The following is a 6,965-nucleotide window of genomic DNA, read 5'->3' as shown; positions in this document are numbered from 1 at the left end:
CTAATCTAGTCTTCTTGTCTTCTCACCAGCGCAGAGCTAAGTGTTGCCATTAGTCGTGGGAGGGAGCCCCCGAGGCCCGAGGGCGGCACTCCTGAGACTCTGGGGCGTGTACAGCCCCACTCATTATTACGTGAGAGTGTCACGAGCGGAGATTCTTCACAGGCACTGGGCCTTGCTTCACAGGCACCGAGCCTTGCTTCATGGGTAGAATTTCTTGAGGTGTTGGATGTTCCACGCGTTCTGGATGGGGACCCCGTCCTGCGTCTCCAGGCGCGCGGCGGCAGGCCTGGAGACGTGGGCGACCCGAAACGGGCCCTCCCACATGGGTGAGAGCTTGTGCAGCCCTTCCCTGGAGAGCACCCGCCTCAGGACAAGGTCACCCACCTCGAGCGTCCTGGAGCGGAGGCTGCGGCAGTGGTACCGCCGTAGCGCCTGCTGGTACCTTGCAGCTCGGAGCGAGGCTTCACGGCGGCGTTCCTCCCCCAGCACGAGATTCATCCCCCGCATGGCGTCCTGCCGCGTTTCATCAAACGCCAGGACCCATGCGGAGCGATGCTTGACCTCATGTGGGAGAACTGCTTCTGCTCCGTAGACAAGGAAGAACGGGGTCTCGCCTGTCGACCTAGTGGCGGTGGTGCGGATGGACCACAACACAGACTGTAGCTCGTCGTGCCAGCTCCTGCTGCAGGCCTCGAGCTTCTTCTTGAAGGTCTTGGTCTTGAGAACCCTCAGGACTTCCGCGTTTGCGCGTTCGGCTTGGTCGTTGCTCCTGGGGTGCACCACGGAGGCATAGCAGATCTGCATCCCAAGGTTAGCACAATATGTTTTGAAGAGATTGCTAGTGAACTGTGAACTGTTGTCGGTGATGATGCGGTTAGGGACCCCAAATCGGCTCACAATGCCCTTGACGAACTTGACTGCTGACCCGGCTGGGATGGTGCGGATGTCTTCCACTTCCGCCCACTTGGTGAACTTGTCGATGGCGACGCAGAGGTAGTGGTAACCTCTAGGCACTCGAGGGAATGGACCCAGGATATCCAGCCCCCAGACCGCGGACGGCCATGAGAGCGGGATAGTCTGGAGGCCCTAAGCCGACTGGTGGATCTGCTTGGCGTGGAATTGGCAAGCCCGCATGACTTCACCAGCTCGGCCGCGTCGTTGAGCGCTGTGGGCCAGTAGAACCCACTGCGGAAAGCCTTGCCGACCAGGGTGCGTGACGATGAGTGGTGCCCACAGTCTCCGCCATGTATGTCAGCCAGCAACTCCTTCCCCTGTTCCCTGGAAATGCATCATAGAGAAACATCATTTGGCCGCTTCCTGTATAGCTCACCGTCCTGAATGCAGTACGCCGTAGCCTTCTGGGCCACACGTTCCACGTATTCCTCCATCTCCGGCAGCGTGCCTTGTGTCAGGTATGCCTTGAACGCTTCAATCCAGCTCCCCTCCTGAGGCTCTAGTGCTAAGAGGAGGCGCGCTCCTGAGGTCGGGCCGCAAGTGGGGGCTCCCGAGACGGGCGATTGAGGGAGCTCCTCCTGAGGTGGCGCTGGCTCCGCAGGTTGCAGTGTTGTTGAAGGCTTGAAGAGCCATTCCTCGAAGACGCCAGACTCTTGGGGCTGGCGCTTGGATGCTCTTCTGGCGATGTCATTAGCCTCTTGGTTGGTGCCACATGTCACATGCTGCAGCTCCAGGCCCAAGAACTGCTTCTCCATTTTGCGTACCTCCACGAGATATGCCTCCATGTGCTCGTCCTTTGACTCATACACCTTGTTGGAGAAGTTGACGAGGAGTTGCGAGTCTCCCTTGACGGTGAGGCGCTTCACTCCTAGGGCCACTGCTGCACTGAGCCCGGCGATGAGGCCCTCGTACTCTGCGCTGTTGTTGGAGACCTTCTCGCCCTGCTGGAAGCAGAGCTGCACGGCGTAGTAAAGCTTGTCCTGAGTGGGCGAGATGAGTACGGCTCCAGCCCCTGCGCCCTGGCGCGTGAACGCGCCATCGAAGTACATGACCCAGCCGTCTAGCGCTTCATTCCCTGGTGAGAGGGATCAGTTTTCGCCTGCTTCGAGCTCTGGTATATCAGTCCATTCTGCCACAAAATCGACGAGCGTAGCCCCCTTGATGACCCTGGTTGTGCTGAACTCCAAGTCAAACGCTTGCAGCTCGATGTTCCACTCGGCGACTCTCCTCACAGCATTGGGACTCCTGAGCACTCTCTCCAACGGGTAGGCTGAGACGACCTTGATGGGGTGACCCTGGAAGTAGTGACGCAGCTTACGCGAGGCCACCAGGAGCGCGAGCAAGAGCTTCTGAGGCATGGGGTATCATGCTCTCGCATCTCGTGACACTGTGCTAACGAAGTATATTGGGTGCTCGACAAGGGTGGGAGAGCTGACAGAGTTTTTGGCTCCCAAGGACTGAGGTGTTTCCTGTGGATCTCCAGCTCCTGTGGCTTGACAACTAGCCAGTCCAGCCGCTGCCTCAGGAACATCGTCTCGGCGTTGTACAGCCTTATTCGGCTTGGCAGCTTCGTTTGGCGAGCCCTTGACTTGGGGCTCCTCTTTGAGGGCCACCAGCGCCGCGCTAGTGGAATGGGGTGTGGCAGATAGGTAGAGTACCAAGGGCTCGTGTGGATGAGGCGCCACCATCACCGGCGTGCTGGTCAAGTATCTCTTGAGGTCTTGAAATGCTAGGTCAGCCTCGGGGGTCCACTCGAATGGACCCTTCTTCTTCATCAGTTGAAGAACGGCAGGACGCGCTCCCCAAACTTGGAGACGAAGCGCCCCAGCGAAGTCACGCAGCCTGCAAGCTTCTGCATCTCCCTGAGGTTTTGTGGTGGAATCATGCCTTCGATTGCCTTGACCTTCTCCGGGTTGGCCTTGATCCCTCTGTGGGACACGAGAAAGCCCAACAGCTTGCCGGAAGGGACACCAAACACGCACTTCTCCGGATTGAGCTGCAGTTCCACCTGGCACAGGCTCGCGAAGGTCTCCTCCAGGTCCTGAATCAAAGTTATTGCTTCCCGAAACTTTACCATAATGTCGTCGACGTAGGCCTCAGTGTTCCTCCCGAGCTGCCGCCCCAAGGCGATGTGCATCAGTCGTTGGAAGGTTGCTCCTGCGTTGCACAGTCTGAATGGCATGCAAGTGTAGCAGTACACCTCGCATGGGGTCAAGAAAGTTGTCTTCTCCACATCTTCCACTGCCATCTTGATCTGGTGGTATCCCGAGAATGCATCCAGGAAGCACAACAGGTCACACTCTGCGGTGGAGTCAACGATCTGGTCGATGCGCGGCAACGGAAACGGGTCCTGAGGGCAGGCCTTGTTGAGGTTGGTGAAGTCAACACACATGCGTTCCTTTCCTCCTTTCTTCAGCACAACGACTGGATTTGCCAGCCACTCTGGGTAACGGACCTCGCGAATGACACCTGCTGCCTCCAGCTTACGGGTTTCCTGAACCATGAAAGACTGCTTCTCCATGGATTGTCGCCTCGCCTTCTGCTTCACAGGGCGCACATTGGGGCACGCCCTCAGATGATGTTCGATTACTCCTCTCGGGGCCCCAACTAGCTGCTTGGGCTCCCAGGCGAATACTTCCTTGTTCGCTCGCAGGAAGTCCACCAACTCCTTCTCTTGAGCTGGGGCAAGGTCGGCGCCTATGATAAAGGTAGCGCTAGAGGCCCCGTCAACGTCGACTGGTATCTGCTTCGTCTTGGCTTGACCTTGAGTGAATAGTTGCTTCTTCTTGGTCGGCGCAGCCCCCTTGGTTTTGGGCGTGGCCTTGTCGGCCGGGCAAGCCACCGCTGTGGCCCTGAAGGCTAGCTTGAGGGCCGCCATAGCTTCCTTGGTGTCCCCGGCCACGGTAAGGACGCCATTGCTTCCGGGCATCTTTATGAGGTTGTAGGCAGGATGGGTCGCCGCCATGAACTGGGCCAGCGCCGGGTACCCGAGGATGACGTTATACGGCAAACCGATGCGGGCGATGTCGAAGTCGATTAGCTCAGTGCGATAGTTGTCACGCGTGCCCAAAGTCACAGGGAGACGGATCTGCCCTAGGGGGTTGGAGGAGCCGCCACCGACTCCGGAGAAGGACCGGCTGGGGCGGAGCCGCTCGAGCGGTACGTGAAGGAGGCTAAAGGCCTCCACAAAGAGCACGTTGAGGCCAGCGCCGCCGTGGATGAGAGTCTTGGTGACGGCTACACTGCAAATGGTCAGCGTGCAAAGCATCGGAAGCACACCCGAACCAACGGTGTTGACTGGGTGATCTCCTAAGTCGAAGATCAGGTTGGCCTTGGGCGCCGCCCATCCCGGGGGAGCCCCCTTCCGCGTGGAGGTGGCGCTGATCTGACGAATGAACGGCTTGATGTGACGGTCCAAGGGTGGCGCCTGCGAGCCACCTAGGAGAGCCGCGATGACCGGGGGTGCTGGTCCCTTGAAGCGCGCGATGAAGAGGTCGCGCATCTCCTCCCAAGAGGCCACGGAAGATTCCGGCAGATGGAGTAGCCAGGCGCGCGGCACGCCAGCGAGGGCCATCTGGAACCAGTGGGCCATGATCTTGTTGTCTCCTCCGGCCTCCAGGACAGCTTCCTCGTGCGCCAGCAAAAAGGCCGCCGGATCCGCCGTTCCATCGTAACGGGGCGGCATCTTCGGCTTGAACTTGTGCGGCCACTGCACCCGCGGCAAGGCGGGGGTGAAGGCCCGGAGCCCCCCAGCACCGCGGAGGGCGCCTGTCGATCCAGTCGGGGAAGAGCTGGCGTCCATGAGAGTCGGTCGGAGAGGAGAGGCGAGGAGATAAGCTCAGATATGTTCTTCAAATCCACTTTGATTCCTCCAATAACGAGGTGGAATATGAAGCACTTTTATATGGGTTGCGCATGGCCATTTCACTCGGCGTCCGTCGCCTCATGGTCTATGGCGACTCAGATTTGGTGGTTAATCAGGTGATGAAGGAATGGGACGTCAGAAGTCCAGTCATGACTGGTTATTGCAATGCAGTGAGAAAGCTGGAGAAGAAATTCGAGGGGTTAGAGCTTCATCACATACCCCGACTGAAAAATCAAGCAGCTGATGATTTGGCAAAAATAGGTTCCAAAAGAGAAGCCATTCCCAGCAATGTGTTTTTGGAACACATCCACACACCATCAGTTCAGGAGGATCCCTTCACTAAAGAGGCCCCGCAGCCAAAAAGTGCCACGGATCCGACTAAAGTTGAAGTTCCAGCTGTGGTCAACCTGATCATGGAAGTCTTGGTCATCACTTCCGACTGGACAGTATCGTACATCGCGTACATCCTAAGGAAAGAACTCCCAGAGGATGAAGAAGAGGCTCGACAGATCGTCCGTCGATCCAAGGCCTTTACAGTCATAAAGGGACAGTTGTATAGAGAAAGCGCGACTGGAGTCAGACAGAAGTGTATAACACCAGAAGAAGGTCAGATGATCCTTGACGATATCCACTCGGGGACCTGTGGTCATCATGCGTCCTCTCAGACCATTGTGGCTAAAGCATACTGAGCGGGATTTTACTGGCCAAGGGCCAATGAAATGGTAAAAGAGATAGTCGACAAATGTGAAGGATGTCAGTATTACTCCAATATGTCGCAGAAGCCCGCGTCAGCTCTGAAAACCATTCCACTCGTCTGGCCCTTCACTGTTTGGGGGCTGGACATGGTTGGACCACTGAAAACGGGCAGGAGCGGCTTCACTCATGTGCTAGTAGCAGTCGACAAGTTCACCAAATGGATTGAAGCTAAGCCTATCAAGAATCTTGATGCTTGCACTGCTATCAGTTTCATCAGAGAGTTGATATTCAGATATGGAGTTCCGCACAGCATCATCACTGACAATGGGTCAAACTTCGATTCTGACAAATTCAGGGCCTTCTGCGCCTCTCAGGGCACACGAGTCGACTATGCTTCGGTCGCTCACCCTCAGTCGAATGGACAGGCGGAAAGAGCAAACGGCCTAATTCTCAAAGGACTAAAACCTCGATTGATGCGCGATCTCAAGCATGCAGTAGGTGCATGGGTCGACGAGCTTCCATCATTTCTTTGGGGATTGAGGACGACCCCAAACCGATCGACCGAAAGAACCCCATTCTTTCTGGTCTACGGAGCCGAAGCAGTCTTGCCGAGTGACATGCTTCACAACACCCCTCGAGTCGAGCTCTACTCTGAAGAAGAAGCAGAACAAGCCCGGCAGGACGCAGTTGACCTTCTGGAGGAGGAAAGAGAAATGGCCATGATCCGATCGACCATCTATCAGCAAGACTTGCGTCGATTCCATGCCAGAAATGTGAAGAGTCGAGCCTTCCAAGAAGGAGACTTAGACCTCCGCGTGGATCAGCAAAAACCACACAAACTCGCTCGTACTTGGGAAGGCCCCTTCATAGTCACCAGAGTCCTCCACAATGGAGCGTACCACCTCTACAATGTCGATCGCCAGATTGATGAGCCACGAGCCTGGAATGCGGAGCTACTCCGCCCCTTTTATACTTGAATTGTCCCTCAGATGAGATGTAATAAGAAAAAACTCCTGTAGTTTATTTATCAAAGACAAGAGCGTTATAATTTTCCCAGTGATTGTTATTGTTTTTGTTTGCGTAAGAAATCCCCCGGTGGGTGGCTTAGCTGCGAATCCGCTTCGCCTAAGTTTGTAAAAAATCCTACCGAGTGGAGAGCAACCCTCCCACTCGGGGGCTTAGCTGCAGTCTAGTACTCGCCTAAGTTTTCTCACTCGGAGACTTAGCTGCAGTCCGGCACTCGCCTAAGTTAGAAAAAATCCTACCGAGTGGAGAGCAACCCTCCCACTCGGGGGCTTAGCTGCAGTCCAGTACTCGCCTAAGTTTTCTCACTCGGAGACTTAGCTGCAGTCCGACACTCGCCTAAGTTTGAAAAAATTCTACTGAGTGGAGAGCAACCCTCCCACTCGGGGGCTTAGCTGTAGTCTAGTACTCGCCTAAGTTTTCTCAC

The sequence above is a fragment of the Triticum dicoccoides genome, chromosome 3A (assembly GCF_002162155.2).
Source record: "Triticum dicoccoides isolate Atlit2015 ecotype Zavitan chromosome 3A, WEW_v2.0, whole genome shotgun sequence".
Classification (NCBI taxonomy): domain Eukaryota; kingdom Viridiplantae; phylum Streptophyta; class Magnoliopsida; order Poales; family Poaceae; genus Triticum; species Triticum dicoccoides.
The sequence above is the reverse complement of the archived record's forward strand: the minus strand, read 5'-3'. Positions refer to the sequence as shown.